Here is a 20,365-nt window from a genome sequence, read left to right as displayed (position 1 = left end):
GAACAGAATTGTGATATTTATGCAGGGCATTTTCCTTAGATTGACAACTCTATTTTCTTTAATTGCATATTTGGCAACTATCTGTTATTTTGAGTTCAGCTTCGTTTGGCAATTCTTCATAAAGAAACCGAAACCTGAGCAGTGTTTGCAAATTGCATATGATGCAATCGGTTTACTGAGAGAAACATTTGCTGAACAAAAACTTTCAATTAACAATTGGCCACCTTGTTTGTGCGATTTAACGCCTTTAGATTATTTTCTTTGGGGATATGTAAAGTCTCATGTCTACACTGATAAACCAGACACAATAGATCACTTATATATATATATATATATATATATATATATATATATATATATAAGTAGTAGTGTTCGTGTGAGTGTATGTATGTACAACTTTTCTACAAGCTACACCACTGGACCGATCATGACCAAACGTGGCATGATGATGGTCCCCCACCTAGTGCACACCATTTTTCAAGGTTACGGTTAAAGCTCAAGGTCATAGCCTATGTATATATATACCTATGTATATCTTACAGCCCACACCATTGAACCGATCATGAACAAACCTAGCATGATGATAGTCTCCTACATAGGGAGGTCCTGGATATATCCAGTGGTGAGGCCCAAGTTTGTCGGCTTTGGGGAGTGTGGAGCCACCCTTTAATTACAATTGCTCCAAGGTCCACTCTGACCCGGAGTAGTAGTACCTGTTAGGGTCCCAACTATGGGTTGAATAAAAACTGACTTGAAAACAACAAATATATCCTATTAAAAAATTTTTCTTCAAAATCTTTGGATTCGGCATTAAATAACCTGAAAAGTGTTGATATGCTGTGAAACAAAACCAACCAACCAATCAACCTACCTAGCAATGGTGCACACCGTTTTCCAAGGTCAAGGTCATAGCCTATGTATATATACTCTCCTACAACCCACACCTCTGGACCGATCATGAACAAACATGGCATGATGATAGTCTCCGACCTAGGGATTGTGCACACAATTTTTAATGGTTCAGGTCAAAGTTCATTTTGCGGGTACCCGACTGTACAGTAAAGTCCCGTGTAAAGCATGGATATTATTGTTAATGGAAGATAATGGTCAACCTGGTATCGCTGAAATAATTTAATGTGTAGAGTTTGTCAAAATTTGACCTTTTTTTTTTTTTTTTTTTTTTTTTACACAGTGATCCCCACTTATCAAGGCTCGGAAGCCACTCAGGGATAAGGGTTATTGCAAATACATTACGTTAGTGTGGAGATTTGATGAAGTGCTTAATTTAGTTAAGGGGGCGGTTCATTAGGAATTTGTTAACATTGGACTTGAAGACATCGAAGTTGTAGTCCGGACCTCTAGATTGTGTCATATACACACAAGCCATGGAGCCATATGCCCAAAATTTTATTCAAATTATAAATACCAAAAATTAATTTTTGAAATAAATCGCATATTTGAATAATAAAAATATTTTCCTGTGATTTATTTTAATTTAAAGTTTGACGCCTTTACAAAAAAAATACCTTTGAATTACGATTGGAAGATTTAGTCTATGTTTGTTTCCATTTTTCAAACTGTAATTGTATGCATGATTTATTTTACTTTTTTTGACAATCTTGTCTTTGTAAAAACACTGACCATATTTCCTTTCTCTTTTTTTTTTTTTTTTTTTGCAGAAAATATGTGGAAGGGATAGAGTTTTCCTTAGAATCCGTGCTGGAAAGGCAAAACTAAGATGGTAGATCTGCCCTGCACTCCTCCCCTCAGTGTCAAAGAGAGAGGATGGTAAAAAAAATCAGAAAGGAACTGAAAGATTCTGGATTCGACTGCAAGATGACGGTAAACAGAAAGATGCATGATGGGCAACGTGACACTGTCATAACATCAGAGTTTGTTCATGAAGTTCAGAAAATCGTCAATAATGGACGCAGCAAGTCGATGCATGCCATTGCAAGGAAGAGAAAGATGTAGATGACACGCATATTAGATTAGTGGTGCATGAAGACATTCGCCATGTTTCATACAAGAGGGGATACAAAAGTGATACCAGAAAATTAACAGACAACTTCAACCGACACACTTCACCTGATATAACTGGAACCTTAGGGAGATCTCCATCATTCCAGTAATTCTAGGAGTAACCCGACTCATGAAAAAGAATTTAAAAACTACCTGAAAAATATACCCAATGAACCAAGTGCAAGAGTTATTCAAACAAGGGATGGTTAGAATCTTAAAAAAAGGTTGCTCGATTGGAATATATGAGATAGTGGGTGAATGTCTGGCATCCAGTAGGATGCTTCATCTTCATCATGCTTCATCTTAATGATACGAAAATTAACAAATAAAAAAGTCTACTGGCCTAGCCGATTGCAACTCTCTTGATTTCTGCGTGATGTCTCAGAGAACTGTGGCACAAAGCACTATCCAAAGGACAGAATTGGTTCCAAGACTCACAGCAAAGGCAAAAAGCATAAACAAGTTTGATGAATAAATTTTTAAAAAACTATCTTTATGTCTTGGTTATTTCTCATAACACCTGTCCGTACTTTTTTTTTTTATTTAGTTGCAAACTATTATCCTCATCTAAATAGAACGAACCAACGAAATGTCACAATCGCTTTATAAAATATACTGAATCTTTTGAATTCTGCGTTCACAGCTTCCATCTTGACACGGGAAGATCACTACACTCTGTTGATCCTGACCGGATTAATTGTTTACCTGGAAAAGCTTAGGAGTGGATTGATACTCATAGCATTTTTGGTCCCCTTGACACGACAAGCAGCAAAATCCCACCCCTCCACTCTTAAGAGCCCAAGATGCCAAAAAGAGTTTGTTTCCCCTCACACTGCTAGACTTTTAGAATACCCTCCCTGTTTCCTGCTTTCCTGATTGTACTAATCTATTAAACATCATCTGCACCTTTCATGCAGCCGTTTTTGCCAACTGCCTGTAACCGGTTGTTAACAATCAATACTATTTTTGGTTTTATTTTTATTCAAAACTAAGAAAAATCCTAAAAGGAAAAGAAAAACCTTTTCATAAAAAAATCTTTAAGCGTACATGTATTGAATAGCAGTAACGTTTTTTTTTTTATTTTTTATTTTTTTTTTTTTTTAACTCTGTTTTTATCTTCGGAAAGCGTTCATCGGAATTAGGTTTTATAAATTACTAGCCTAGATTCGTGACAGTTTGACAAGGGTGGGGGGATTACAGATTTGAGTTCAGTCAACCACTTGTTATGAAAATAGCGATATAGGAGATACGTGTTATTGTTCCTTATTGATCTGATGAGGTAATAAAATTTTATTTAACTTTGAATTCTCATCCTTTATTTCTAATATATAATAGTTACTATTCAATTTTATCACATAAATTAATATATGAAAATATAATTTTATGCGTAAATTTTCAGTATTTACTTCAACAGTGCTCAATACATAGGTATAGCTAGGTAGTATAATCCTGACGAATTCTCACGAGAATCAACTGCGGAATATTCTGTGTAGCTTAATTGCTATATATATTTTTATAACTTACTATATTTATACATCTATATTATTTCAAAAGGAATATCTCTATCTCTACCATTATAGTTGTGTATGTGTGTGTATGTGTGTATGCAATCTCTACCAAACTACTCTGCAATTTTTGGTCTACATACTTGAAACTTCATATATATTCAATTCAGGGGATTCAGGCCTGTGGAACAGATTCGATTTGGTTTTTAGCCGGAAAAATAGCTGTTCAGGAGTAAAAATTGGAAATTGAAACTTGGCAAGTGTAAGGTGCTCCCCTACATATGCGCAATATATATTTATATGTTAAAGTCAGTTAATTATTAAAGTTTTTGCATCTATCCTTAAGTCATATGGTATCGAATACTTCTGGAGATCTAAATGTTTTACGTTTCTAAATTTTTGAGGTGAGGTTTGGTTATTTGTATTATTATTCATCAGACTACTGTTCTCATTTTTTATTGTGATTTTCACAACGTTTCGGTCAATGTAACCTCCGACCTTCTTCAGTAAATTAAATAAAGGGTTCCACTCGAAATTCCATCCAAATTCCCGAGTTCGACAGAAACAGTCCCGATTCGACAAAATACACTTGAAGAAGGTCGGAGGTTATATCAACCGAAACATTGTGAAAATCATACTCAAGATGAGAACAGTAGTCTGATGAATAATAATACTAAATGTTCTAGTTCAATTCTAATTGATGGCACCCATGCCATTTTATTTTTATTTATTTATTTTTAAATCACTATTATATATTGGGTACAATATAATAATCAATAGAGAATTGGCTTTATAATAATGAATATGAAATCTGCATGAATTAAAGTATGATATTTAAGCATATTTTACAACCGGGCAACGCCAGGTAGCTTGTTAATGAATATATATATATATATATATATATATATATATATATATATATATATATATATATATTGTGTTTGTATTGAAAGGTGTTATATAATTATGTATATAATGGCTCTATAATGATAAATACAAAGTTTGCATTAATAAAAATATCATATTTAGGCATATTTTACAACCGGGCAACACCAGGCAGTCTTCTAGTATATATATATATATATATATATATATATATATATATATATATATATATATAAATTGCATGTACATTTTTATTTCTGTTAGTATGGTGAGGTGTTATATTTCAGGAAATATCCCTTCGCCAGACATGTATTTGACTTTCAAATGTGCATGATGTAGCTATTTTAAAGTGAGAAAAGTAATATATGTCATTTTTCAAAAATAATTGATGATGAAGTTTTCATCTTTTTTAAAACTGGCTTTACCTTCTGCTTAAAAGAATATTTTTTATTTGGAAAGTCTACATAAAAAAAAAAAAAAACACTTATGGATGCATTGCCTACTTTGCAGCATTTTTTTTTTTTAATACAATGGACACAATTTTCATGAAAATGTTAATAAACTCAGATTTGCTGCATGTTATTTGATTTTCTGTTCCAAAAAAAAACTAATACCTTCCTCGACGTAAATACCCCCAACAAACCCGACAAGCAGCTAAATCCCACACCTTCACAGTGGAGATCCCTAGATATAAGAGAGCCTTCTACTCCAGTAGTTTCTTCCCCAGAACCGCTAGACTTTGGAATTCCCTTCCGCATCCCTGCTTCCCCAACTGTACTGACATGTAGAAGTTCAAGCGTAACGTTAACAGACATCTTGCTGCCCAACTCCCTAGATAGTACCCCTGTAGCTTATGTCCCTACATCAAAGTAGCAACGTGCCTTGTTTGGGGTGAAAATGTAATTAAAAAAAAAAAAAATTTCTGCTATCCATAAAAAAATATCAGCTTTCTCAAAACATATTTGTTGATTAAGTATATTTCTTATTCTGTGGAACTTCCATGGGTCTTTTTTTCTTTTTGTTTTTTTTACAAAGGAGTCGCCACTTATCAAGGCCCGGAGGCCACTCGAGGATAAGGGTTAATGAGTGTACAGTGATCAAGAGGAACATGTCAGTCATTGTTAGCAGTGAAAATTTGGTAAATTGGATTACTTCAGGGGATTGGCTCATCAAGAATTTGTTCACGTTGGACTTGAAGACAACCATATTGTAGCAAGTCGGAAAACAGGAAAACGGTTAGTTATTTAATGTTTAACAAGTTCAAAGATAAGAATATGTTTCTAAAAATATTATCACGGACATTTTAATAGACAAGTAATATTTCCAGATATAAACGATTGTTTATAGAAGAGAAAGAAATAATGAAATTGATCTTTTGTTTTTTTTGTTTTTTGTAATTATATATAGAAAAAAAAATCAATAAAAATGTATGTGATTTGAAATTTTAACAATAGGAATTTTATAGGAGATAATAAAGATGTTGCTATTCATTATATTATTTCTTTTTTTTTTTAATTCTAATTTCGTTAAAAAATTTTATTAGAAGCAGCATCACCTGTTTCTTACATTTAATCATTCATTCGATGATTGCCAAATCAATTTGAGAAAATAGAGTTGTCAATTTGAAAAAACACACTTATATATATAAGTCATCCGCATACAATACTGTTTCGCTGTATCACAGCTTATCAGTACGGCTAGACAGGCAACTACCTCAAGCCAGGATAGAAACCCAACTGCCCAAATGACAGTCAATGCTTTTCACCATTACGCTATATGACTGCTGCTGTGCGGGTAGTGAATTAACGATGTTTTGACATCGTCCAAATGCCTAAGCTCGATTTTTAAATAACAACAATAAATATTTATTATTTTAACATTATTATTAACAGTGGAAGATTTTGTTTTAATTAAAATCAAATAAAATAGACAATTAAAAGAATCGTTTTTGGCATCGGAAAATAGGTACAAATTTTTCCGATTTCAATACTAATTCCGATACTACAAAAAGTTAAGCTTTTTCCGATTCCGGATTATGATTCTGACTAATTGTCCCAACATTGATTATATATCGATCTATGTATTGAGCACTGTTGGAGTATATACTGAAAATTTACACATAAAATTATATCTTCGTATATTAATTTGTGATTAAATGAATCATATATATATATATATATATGATTCATTTACACATAAATATATATATGATTCATTTACACATAAAATTATATCTTCGTATATTAATTTGTGATTAAATGAATCATATATATATATATATATATATATATATATATATATATATATGATTCATTTAATCACAAATTAATATACTAAGATATAATTTTATGTGTAAATTTTCAGTATATACTCCAACAGTGCTCAATACATAGCTCGAGCTAGGTACTAAGTTATGAAAATATATATATGGCAATTGAGCTACAAAAAATTTTCTGCATTTCATTCATATATATATATATATATATATATATGCATGTTTATATTTCCTAAATGAATCTTTCTTAAGTTCTATATGCGTACCCCTTTTATATATATACTAGTGAGGCCATCTAACATCGTCTGGGGTTCTAATTTCCATAAATAATGCAATCGTATATATGCTTATGGCAAGCACAGATACACAAATATATATTTATATACACACACAAATATATATACACACATGGGACAAGTTTAAGTTATTACTAGGTAATAAGTCAATATAATAGTGCTCAATACTAAAGTCGCTATTAGTAGAGTTGGTGCATATACATATGTTCTCTCTGACTCTCTCTCCTCTGATCTTGAGTATGTGGTACAATGGGGAAAGTGGTGGCTGGTTACTTTTAATGCTTCTAAAACCAAGCTCTTATCTTTTCATCATCACCACTCTGATCTGCATTTGGCATCAATTGAAATGAATGGCTCTCGTCTTAAGGAGGCTGCATGTTTTGACAAAGTTTTGGGCTTGACCTTTACTCCTGATCTGGAATGGAATACATACATAAAATCCATTGACAAGGCCACTGGAAAAATGGTGGGATCCTCCTACTGCTCCAGTAGATACCTCACTCCTGAAGCAATTATCTATCTATATAAAAGCCAAGTACGCCCAATGATGGAGTACTGTTGCCACATCTGGGCAGGAGCTGCTAGAAGCAGCTTATCTTGCCTTGACAGAGTTCAAAATAGACTTCGTAGCTTAGTAGGGGATGCCCTTTTCTCTTCCTCTTTCCCACAGAAGAGACGTTGCAAGCCTGTCTCTGCTTTATCGTTATTTTCATGGCAAGTGCTCATCTGAGCTTCAATCTATGGTCCCCCCCTCGCCAAACTTTTATGAAAAACACTCGTCTAGCCAAAACCACTATCAATCATTTCCCACATTCTTTATCTGTGCCTAAACCTAAACATAGATTCCATAAACAAAGCGTCTTTCTTAGAACTGCACGCCTGAGGAACTCTGTTCCGTTTGCCTGCTTTTCAGCTGACTACAATCTGATTGTCTTCAAGTCCAACGTAAACAAATTCTTGATGAACCATCCCTCTAAGTAATCCAATTTACAAAATTTCCACTATTTATATATACCCATTAACCCTTATCCTCGAGTGGCCTCCGGGCCTTGATAATTGGTGACTCCTTTGTAAAAAAAAAAAAAAAAAAATACAGTGCAACCTGGATATAAGATATCCTAATATAAGAACCCCCGGATATAAGAGAGATTTCCGGGGGGGGGGATTAGAGCCTGTGTTAATGTACAGTGTAATCCGAATATAAGAACCCAGGTATAAGAGAGATTAGAGAGAGAGAGAGAGAGAGAGAGAGAGAGAGAGAGAGAGAGTCTCTTATATCCGGGTTACACTGTATTTTGATGTACAAACGTAAGTTTTGGTCTATGCAACCTCCACAGAACTACAACCCTCACTCCGTCGAGTGATTATACCTTTTCTCAGTTGAATACTGTAGTGGTTCTGACCAGAACCTCAACTTGTCCATTTAAGACATCAAAACACGCACACCCACATACACTTACATATATTATATGAATTCCTTTAAATTCAAACATAAACTGGGTTAATAGCTCAATAGTGCCGATATTACTAGAGCTCAAAATATATACTTGAATAAATGTTCCAAATTTACTTTTTTAAAAGCATATTCAATCATACTATCATTTCTGCTTATTTCAAAACATAAATTTCCTTTATTTATTTTACATTTTCTTCACTTGGAGATAAAAATTCACTGGGGAAGCCTCTTGAAGAAATATCTGGAATATATTATTTACTAAGACAAAATGTGTGTTTTGCAAATTGGCATACAAAATTGTATGATATTGAACCTGCTCAGTACTAAACGAGTGACCTTTTGGGACTTCCAGGTGCTGTATGTGATCTCTGCTTATCTTCGTCGTCCTTAAAAACAGTGCCAAGTCAGGAGAAGTCTGGTTGGTGCACAACGCTTGCCACACAATTACATGCACAGCTGCCCCTACAGGGGGTATCCTTTGTCTTTCGAAACTGAACGGAAGCATCGAGATATATATATATACATATATATATAGTGAATAAATGACAAAAAAAAACATATTCCAAACTTCAGTTTCGTCATTTATTCACTATATTGCTCTGTAATTACATTGAGTTTCTTAAATAAGGATTGGTATATATTATAAGAAAATATATTTTTACAGAAATTATATATATATATATATATATATATATATAATCGGCATAATCGCGTTGATACACCGGTTCTTGTCAGATCACTGAAGTTAACTAACGTTGAGCCTGGTTAGTATCAGTCGGGTGACCATTTGGGAATTCTAGGCACTGTATGAGCTCTCTGCTTATCTCGGCATTTGTTTCCAGTCGTCCTGTACTTCACTTGCCACTGGTATTTAACAATATCGACTCAGGAGAGGTGTGGTTGGAGATTGCGTACCTCCTGCCACAAAGATTTCACACGCAGGCACCCCTTCGTGGGTATCCATAGTCTGTCAAAGACTGAAGGAACCCTTTATTTTATATATATATATATATATATATATATATATATATATATATATATATATACAGAGAGAGAGAGAGAGAGAGAGAGAGAGTGCTAGTGCTTAGCTATCTCAATGACTGATTAAAGAATATTATTATTTAAGAAATCTTTTAATTCTGACTATATTGGACAAATTGTGTTCATTTTTCATCTTCTGACACCGATGAGATATAAGTCGTACTGAAACGTAATTGCATTTACATCTATATATTGCTCTGTAATTACATTGAGCTTCTTAAATAAGTATTGGTATATATTTTAAGAAAATATTTCTACAGAAATATATATATATATATATATATATATATATATATATATATATATGAAAGAGAGAGCTACTACATAATCCTATGTTCGATACCACTTTTAAGCAGAGCTACTCTAGCTACATTGAGGAGCAGTAATACAGCGAGAAACTGTCTGTGGATTACTATATATCTACATAAGTATTTAGAGAAGCATATAATGTGGTTATAGTGCATACTGGAGAGAGAGAAAGAAAGAGAGAGAAAGAATTTGCTATTCTTTCTTTTCTTCTGAAGCATTCCTGACAACATTGGTCTTCCATATTCTGAACTAATACTGGAGAGATTTTCCAGAGCCAATGTCAGGAAATACTCTTCTCCCTTTCAATAATTATCCTTCTTTTTCTTTATTTCTTCCCCCCCCCACCTCCTTTACCACCTCTCTCCCATCATCTGTCCCACCCTTTTCTCTCTTTCCCTCTCCTGTCCTCTCTCCCTCCCTTCACATCCTTAATACACATGTATTCCAAATTCAGCACCAGCAGTAGCCATTCTTTTCCCATTGAAACTGTCGTCATGGTAACCTCACCTTCCTTAGGATAGAAAAATCAATAATAAAATTCTCCCCCCACCCCCTCTCCTTCGATCTGTCTGTACGAGAGAGAAGGACTCCTCAGTTGTAGTAAGCGAGCGCATGCGCATACAAACACACATAGATTCACTCTGAATGTGCATTGAAAATTTATGCTCACGAAAAGCGCAACTGTTAAGGTTGCAGCAGAGGACGCTAAGACACCGCCATATTATTAATATTAGGCAGCACATGTAATAACGATAATAGACTTATTCTATGAGTTTCTTTTCTTTTTCTTTTTTATTTTTTAAACCTTCTTTTATTAAGCAATGTCCATTTTTTTTTTTTAATTAAGAAAGGCGTCAGGGATGGGGCGGAGAGGCAACATATATAAATGATATTACTTTATTATAACTTGGCTAGAAACAAAGTGTAGTATCTGTTCTGATCCTACACTTCACCTATTTTCTTCTCAGTCAGTGAGGAATCCTTCTATACCAAGGCAATTTTTGACAAAATTTTTGGTCTAATCCAGAGTGTTCCCTGTTGGGGAGTCGGATATTACTCCCCTCTATTAAAAATCGAAATTTACACTCGTGGGGAGGCAAGTAAATAAAAACGATGTTCCTTGGCTTTTTAGCTTATAAAAAGTGTAGTACCTGTTCTGATGCTACGCTTCATCTATTCTCTTCTCGGTCAGCAAAGAATCCTTCTAGATTAAGACAATTTTGTTTAATTTTTGGTTTAATCCAGTGTGTTCCCTTTTGTGGAGTCGGATTTCACTCCCCTCTATTAAAAACCGAACATTGCCACTCATAGAGAGGCAAGTAAATAAGAACAATGTGCCTTGGCATTTTGGCTTATAAAAAGTGTAGTACCTGTTCTGATGCTACACTTAGTTTATGCTGTTATCCATTAGTGAAGGAGAAATTCTTCAAGATTGAGTGAATTTTTATTTTTATTTCAATCCAGTGCTCCTTTTTGGGCAATTGGATATTGCTACCCACACACACACACACACACACACACACACACACACACACACACAAACATTAAAAACTGAGCTTGTGTCTAACTTTGCACTCGTGGGGACACAAATAACTAGGAAGTATAACTTAGATATGCAACATAATCAAGCTGACACACCGGATACCGTTAGATTGCCAAAGTTAAGCAACATTGAGCACAGTCAGTATAAAATGGGTGTCCATTTGCAAAGAATATATAAATGCACACACACACTTATTAATAATGAGTTCAATTTACGATAAAAGGAGAGGTACCATTTAACATCGCCGCAAATCATTTCTAGGTTGTCATATTTTAAAATTAAACATTAATCAGAAGTGACTTTTCCAGGGCATTCATCATCAGGCCCAAATATCAGCTGACGTGATAGTGTAAACAAACACAAACGGAATTTGAGGAACGATATCATTATTATTATTTTTTAATTTATTTTTTTTTTATTGTAAATTAGTCCACCGGACAAATTATTCCTTGTAATAATATACATATAATATTCAATAGAGGATTACTTCTATAATAATACATATGCAATCTACATACATTAAAATATCATGTTTAAACGTATTGTATGACCGAGCAACGCCAAACGTCCAGCTAGTATATATATATATATATATATATATATATATATATATATATATATATATATAATAAAGTCAATTCTTTAAAAGGAGACTTAACGGGATAATGCAAAGTTCAACAAATGCTTGAGCTAGGATAGAATATAAATAAAACAAGAAAACGACACCATAAAAATATATACTAATGCATATAGATTTATTCATTTATTCAATAAGAATGATACATCAATTAGGGGTGTAGGATAAGTAAAACTCTTTATACCATGCTATTTCGAAGCCTAATGCTTCTCATCAGAAGAGGAGAGAAGATGCTAGGTAACATACTAGGGATGCGACGTCTAGCGATAGTTACATTAGGAGCGAAATAATTGTGCAGTGAGAGATAAAATATCGAAACTGTTTGGGGAGGTGTTTCTGAATTTTTTAGAAGAGGATTGCTTAGTCGGCAAGGACCCACGGCACAGTGATTAGAGTACTTGAAAAAAATCAATTGTAAAAAGTGATCTTCTCCTGAAGGTTGAAGGTTTAATACTCAACGTGAGCGACCAAAAAATACAATTGCGAATTACTTAGGACCTCTATCCAGTAATGGCTGACAGAACAAGAACATGCTACCCTTGTGAAGTAAATAAAGGGTTCTGCTCGAAATTCCGTCCAAATTTCCGAGTTCGACAGAAGCATTTCCAAGTCCGACAAGATACACATGAAGAAGGTCGGAGGTTACATCAACATTGTGAAAATCACACTAAAGATGAGAACAGTAGTTCGATTAATCTAAATAATACAAAAGCTTGGGGAGGGAATGAGAGAACTAAAGGAGGAATACATTAGTATATATTTTTATATTGTCGTTTTCTTATTTTATTGATACTATATATAGTCTATATATACATATATATATATATATATATATATATATATATATATATATATATATCTACTTCAATTACTCACATAAAATTAATATACGAAAGTATAGATTTATGCGTAAACTTTAAGTATTTACTTCAAAAGTGCTCAATACGTAGGTAGAACTAGTTAGTAATTTATAAAATATATATGGCGATTAAGCTACACTGAATATTCGGCGTTTCATCTACTCTAGGATTCGTCAGGCTTATGCGTGAATTCTGTGGTTGTTTATCGTTTTTAAAAACGATAAACAACCACAGAATTCGCGCATATATATTTTATAAATTACTCTATATATATATATATATATATATATATATATATATATATATATATATGTATGTATCAGGCATGAGCCTGACAATTCCCCATGAGAATGAAACGCGGAATATTCTGTGTAGCTTAATTGCCATATATATTTTTATAACTTACTACCTAGCTCTATCTATGTATTGAGCACGGTTGTAGTAAATACTAACAAATTTAAGCATAAATTATATTTTCATAGATTAATTTATGTTATTAAATGAAGTAGTCATATATATATATATATATATATATATATATATTCTTATACAATTATAAAAAATATCATTGAGGTATATATTCTATAAATAATAGTTCAGATTGTAACAAATATTAAGCTCAATGAAAGTGAAGTACGTCTTACACGTGTTTCGTACTTCATAAAAAAAGAATAGCAACTTATAAGTGTGAATTAAATATATCTTCTGGTTTTGGAACGATAACTAGGGCTATGAAAACAGAATATTTTTATCATTGTTTTGACTCTCGAGCATATATCCAACACAGTTAAACAACCGAGAACCACATCACTCTATATAAAAAACATATAAGATATCAACGGATACACACTCGAGAGTCAAAACAATGAAAAGAATATTCTGTTGTCATAGCTCTCATGATAACTAATAATATACATGCTCTGAAAGTGAAAATTTACTTTCATTGAGCTTAATATTTGTTGCAATTCGAAATATTATTCTTGAATATATACCCCAATAGTATATATTTTATTATAATTGTAAGAATATATACGTGTGTGCATGCACGCATATATATATAAATGATGGGACGATTCCAGCATTTTTACAGATTCCGTATTAAATTCCCGATTCCAATACAATTACCGATTCCGATTCTTTCTAAATCTCTATATATTTAATTATAAAGTTGTTATTTTTCAGGATTACCGTAAAAATACATGTTAAATGTGCAAATATTTTCTTAAACGTAAGGATACACTTGTGAGAGATGATCTATCGATTATAGTTTTACTAATAGATTAAAATCAACAGATATCCACTATTTTAGTATTATTATCAGCGGTAGAATATTTTTCTTCCAAGAAAATCAAATAAAAAAAGCCAATTAAAAGAATCGTTATTGGCATCGGAAAATAGGCACAAATATTTCCGATACTAATTCGGATACCCTCAAAATTTCCGATTTTTCCGATTCCCGATTCCGATTAATCGACCCAACACTAATATATATATCTGTACGGATGCATATGCATACATGTACACACACGAGACAGAGGGAATGAGATTATAGCAACATGGTTTGCAGTGCAGAGGAAGATAGCTGAAGTAATATAATTTATTAATGTCAATTTTGTTTGATGTGTAATTATAACAGAAAATAACGGTTCTTAATCTTTTCGTATGTACAATTAAAGATACAAGAAAAATATGTTTGTTTTCTTTGATTAAAAATGAACGGGGGGGGGGGAGAAAGAAACCAATTCAACAAGGAAAGAGAAAGAAAGAAAGAAAGAAGAAATCTACAGAACGCAAATGCAACCGCAGTCAGTCAGTTTAAATTTGAATAAACAATAGCTGAGTGAATTTATTGATATCCGGTAAGTTAGAGGAACCAGATAGGAAAAAAAAAAAAAAAAGAAAAAAGAAAAGGAAGGAAATGGAAGAGATGGGATGGATGGGGGGGGGGGGGTATTAAACGAAATATATCCGCGTGTGTGTGTGTGTATATATATATATATATATATATATATATATATATATATATATATATATATATATATATATATATGTAGGCAACAAAAAATATTAATTAAGACATAATATAAAACATACAACTACGACAATGTGTGAGGGACTGTGATATGATTATGAATTGTGGAGGTGACTATAGTAGTAACAGACTGGCTGTAATGGTGGCAGTAAGAGAAGACTACCGCAGACGAGGTAGCAACCGTCTTTTGGTCGGTGTTATAGGTGTTATATTGGTACCATTACTGGTCTGTGGTAGACACTGTTGGTACGTGATGGTAGCAAATATAATAGCAGTCGTTTGAGACAAATAAAAATGTGGGTGTTATTCATCTTATATTATTAAAAAAAAAAAAAAAAAAAAAAAAAGAAAAGAAAAACTGGTAATATCTATTATTCTATGATTAAAATTAGCTGTTTTTTTTTTTTTATCAAATTACACATCTTTTGGCGTTTAATTTCAAGAGAAATATGTGCTACAACAAATGGTGCCAATGGCAGTAATTATATAGATATTATAAGGCGCAAGTATTTCTGAATTGAATATTAATCAAATAGTCCAAAGAAAAAATAAATTTTTAAATTTTGTCCCCACTCCAAGCAGTAAATAAATTTATTTTCAAAGTAATTCAATAAATATATTTATAAATCAAAACGACTCTATAATTGCTTCATAAATTAAAATGTTTCAAATATCCAAATAATATTAATTAATCTATTTAACAAAGTATAGCATTTTTTTCTATCAATATATAATTATTTTTCTTAATAATATATTCTTTACATAATAGATCATTTAATAATAATGTTTCGTTTTTATTTTTTGTTTTTTTTACTCACGTTCACCCCTAACAAGGCACATCGCGATTTTGACATAAGGGGCTACTATTTCGGACTATGCCTAGGAAAGATTGTTGGTTTACATTGCATTTAAACTTACATTTAAACTTCTGCATATCAGTACAGTTAGGGAAGCAGGTAGTAGGAAGGGAATTCCAAAGTATAGCTGTCCGAGGGAAGAAACTATTAGAGTAGAAAGCTTTCTGGCATTTAGGGACCTCAACAGTGAAGGGGTGTGATTTTATTGCTTAACGAGTTTGTCGGAGATATGTACTTTGCGGTGGCACAAGTGCAACATTCCATTAAATGTTTGTAAAACAGGCACAGAGATGCAACATTGTAGCGATGGGACAGAGGTTGGAGCTTAGTTAATAAAGCGGGAAAACTCTTTTTTTCGGACCCTATCCAAAAGAGAGGGACTAGTGGTAGATGCACCAGCCCAGATGTAGCAGCAATATTCCATGCATGGCTTTGTAGAGGTACAGGATACTCTTGGGTGTGAGTAGTTTTCTAGCTCGATAGAGGGAACCCACCTTCTTTGCAGCAGTCTTCGCAATGTCCTCTATGTATTTGTTCCAGTTCATATTGCCCATGAATGTTAGGCTGAGGAGTTTGAAGGAAAAATTCTCAGGTAAGGAGTTATTTGTCATGGATATGGGTGGTTGGAGAGACGTTTTGTAATTGTTAAAGGAGAGCAGCTTAGTCTTAGTAGTTACCAGCCATTTGTGGCCCCATTCCACTATAGTCTGGAGGTCATTTTGCAACGAATTTGCCATTGTCTTAGATGCAATATCTACATATATATATATATTTATATATATATTATAGTTTTCTAATCAGGGTTCTGTGGACACCTCCGATCCCTTAAAAACTTGCCAGGAATTCCTTCAAGACATATTAATAAATAAGCTGAATGTCACATTGTCAAGGCACATTTCCTTCTGAGTCGATATATATTTTGATTGCTGTTTGCTCGTCAATAAATTATTTCAGTTATTTTTTGAATTGTGAATAAACTGGGCTGAGATCCGAGTGTAGTATCTGTTCTGATGCTATACTTATGCTAATTTGTCCTTAGTCAATGTAAGGGGAAACCCTTCTATACTGCAGCAATTTTTATTCTTGTCTACTGCCAGAGTGACCCTTTGTGGGGAGCTGGTTTTCCCTCAAATTAAAAACGAGCTTGTGTCACATATTGCTCTCGTGGGGAAACAATTAAATACCAATAAGATGAAAAAAGGATTCAGTTATTATATGCTTTAAACTAGCAGTCAGAAAAATAAGTTGATTTTTTTTTTTTTTTTTTTTTTTTTTTTTTCAAATTTGCCAATAAATTTGAAAAAGATAATTGTTTATCCAAACCGGATATAAAAAGAAACATTGTTTTCATTATAAAGTAATAAGGTTGTGAAATGTTTTCCTTGTAGAGATTCCCTTCCAGATCAATATTATTGGAATGGTTTTACAAACACAAAAACGGTTGAGAAATATATCTATTCTATATATATATATATATATATATATATATATATATATATATATAAAAGTGTGTGTGTGTGTGTGTGTACATTTTCCTATGCAATAACTGTCAATTTTCAGTCTACAAACTCGAAATTTGATATACAGGATACTGAGATTTGGGAAAATCTTTGTGATCGGTTTTCGACCAGAAATTTGGCTGTTAAGGGGGTCAAAGTTCAACGATTTGACCTTTGAGCACTCTACCAAACTCCTCTGCCAAATTTCGGTCTAAACACTTGAACTTTTAGATATAGGTTTCTTGGACATGGATCTAACTTAATAACTTGATTTGAGCCTAAAACAGTCAATGGTAACGCGACATAATAGGGGTCTAATTAAAAAAAGACCGCTTTTTTTTTCCTTTTTTTTTGCTCAACATACACCTCCAAACACCTGGGCAACGCCAGGCTGAAATGCTAGTATATTAATATAAGTAAAAATGGTTGGAAAATATATAAAAGTATATATTAAAAAAATGTGATCTGATGGGTCACCAACTGAGCTAAACTATTTCTTCATTAATTTTTTAATAATGCAAAAAAAAAAAAATTGAACAAATTGAAAGCAGAAAAATAAAAAGCAAATTAAGTACAATTTACTTTTTTAAGTAATTCAATAAATCTATTGTTTATAAATACTACTAAATATAAATAGTTCTTTTTAAAATTGTAATAAATCTATAAATTAATATAATCACAGATAAGATTTATATCATACTGTGAATTTCTGTCAATTTTGGAGTAAAGAAAACACATAAGCATGTAAGTTTTCTTTACTCCAAAATTGACAGAAATTCACAGTATGATATAAATATTATCTGTGATTATATTAATTTATAGATTTATTACAATTTTTAAAATAACTATTTTAAAATAACTATAAAGCTTCTGCAAAAATTCAAGGCCTTATCGAACAAATTAAAGTCGTTTTCAGAATTATTTGCCAAATGAAAGCTATACAATGCCAAGGTGAAAATATATGTAAAAATGCCTTCAGAAAATGTTCAGAGAAGTTGAATGTTTAGAAAATAGTAAGATACACATTAAAAAGAGAAAATCTTGAATTTGTTAAGTACGCTCTTTAAATTTTCCAGAAACATGTGCAGGTTTTCTTTGCTCTGCAATTCACATTAAAACACGATATAACTATGACCGTCATTAACACAGAGTTCAACTTGATTAATTGATTATTTTATCTTTTACTTTTTATTCTATTTAAATCTATTGAAAATGCCTTTTAGTTAACAAAAAAGTTTTTTTTATATATTTTTTCAAATTCATGCTAGCCAGTGATACATTTTTGTACTATGTTTATCCTCTGATGAAAAGAGTCTATCTTTGAAATAACATTGGTAAAGGATTTATCCCTTGTTTGAATTTGATGGATCAATAAATATTGTAATTTATTCGATTTTATTTTCATCATCTATTTTTGCAAATTGTATTAGAGCTATAAATGAATATAAAATCACAGATTAGAATTATGTCATCCTGCCAACTTATGCTCATTTTGGAGCAAAGAAAACTTACACGCTTTTCTGAAAAAAAATTCAGAGCCTTATTGAACAAATTCAAGTTGTTTTCAGAATCGGTTGTCAAATGAAAGCTATGCAATGCCAAGGTGAAGTTTCATGTAAAGATGCCTTCAGAAAATGTTTGGAAACGTTGACTGCAGACGCACATTAAAAGCACAAGAACTTGATTTTGTTCAAATATGCTCTGAATTTTTGTCAATTTCAAAGCAAAGAAAACTTACACGCATTTCTGTCACAGTAGACAACTGCCAAATAATGTGTAGCAATAAACAGTGAAAAGTAGGATGGTTGTACTTGTGAACCAAAAATAGGTAAAAGGTCCCCAAAATTAATTCTAGCAAATAAAGCATCAAATAAATTTATTTTTGGAAGTTAATCAATAAATCAAATCAACTCTAAAAAAAATTTTTATGAATTAAAATGTCTAAATAAATTGCATACAATCTCTAAATCATATTAATCAATATATATAACAAAGAATAGTATTCTTTTTCTAATATTTCCTCTTTATATATTATTTAAATAATATATCGCTTAATGCTGATACAATGCATACATATACATACATATATATATATATATATATATATATATATATACATACATACACACACACAAACATATATATATATAACTACTTAATTTACTCACATAAAATTAATATACGAAAGTATAGATTTATGCGTAAACTTTAAGTATTTACTTCAAAAGTGCTCAATATGTAGGTAGAGCTAGTTAGTAATTTATAAAATATATATGGCGATTAAGCTACACTGAATATTCAGCGTTTTATATATATATATATATATATATATATATATATATATATATATATATATATATATACACACACACACAAACATATATATATATATTCACACACATGTATATTTACATACACATTCACATTCACACACAAACACACATATATATATAACGCAATCATGAAGGGAAGACTTAAATTCTTGATTAAAAACGTTTAAAATAAAGTTAACGGGGTGAAGAGAAGGGAAAGAAAAAATGGGGGAGTCAGCTGACCTGTTTCGCCCTCACTTTATCAAAGCTGTATCGAGGGATTTGTTTTGGAGAAAGAAAAAAAAAACTAATCAGAATAAAATCAAATAAAAGCATTTTCTTTCCAACTAAATCCCACCCCTATATTGTAAAGATTACTAAATACCGTAAAGCCTTCTCCTCGAATAGCTTTTTTCCCTCAGACTGCTGCACTTTGGAATTCCTCCCCAGGCTAGTGCTTTCCTGACTGTACTGCTATGCAGAAATTCAAGTGTAATGTAAACAGACATCTCACTGCCCAACTCCCTAAATAGTATCCCTGCAAATCTGGTCTCAAATAGTAGCCTCTCACGACTAAGTGACCCTGTGCTTTGTTTGGGGTGAATAGATAATAAATAAACCAATTTTCATCTCAAATATTCAGAAACATAATACGTTGTCCTCGCGGGGGAGGGGGGTGGCATGAGAAAGAGGGACACACGCATTTCACTAATATACAGCAATATTGAAACAAAGTTAAAAATGGATACTCGTAACCATGTTAATAATGTTAATTTATTTAAACAGGATAAATCTACATTGATGCTGACGCGTCTCAACACGCAAAGTTATTCATC

The 20,365-nt window shown here is 32.3% G+C and overlaps 1 protein-coding gene and 1 long non-coding RNA gene across 47 annotated transcripts in view; one reads left to right on the top strand and one right to left on the bottom strand.

Annotated features, from left to right (window-relative positions):
• The window catches only part of LOC145296073 (uncharacterized), a 132,141-nt gene extending 129,627 nt beyond the window's left edge, over nt 1-2,514 (top strand). The window contains exon 3 of the long non-coding RNA XR_013869956.1: nt 1,680-2,514. This is a non-coding gene — a long non-coding RNA (uncharacterized LOC145296073). The remainder of the gene's footprint in view (nt 1-1,679) is intronic.
• The window catches only part of LOC145296067 (tyrosine-protein phosphatase Lar-like), a 1,305,806-nt gene that overhangs the window by 423,138 nt on the left and 862,303 nt on the right, over nt 1-20,365 (bottom strand). The gene's annotated exons all lie outside the window — the stretch shown is intronic.

Source organism: Euprymna scolopes, chromosome 16, assembly GCF_053919585.1.
Source record: "Euprymna scolopes isolate OS-2025 chromosome 16, ASM5391958v1, whole genome shotgun sequence".
Classification (NCBI taxonomy): Eukaryota; Metazoa; Mollusca; class Cephalopoda; order Sepiida; family Sepiolidae; genus Euprymna; species Euprymna scolopes.
This window is presented reverse-complemented; position numbering and strand designations above follow the sequence as displayed.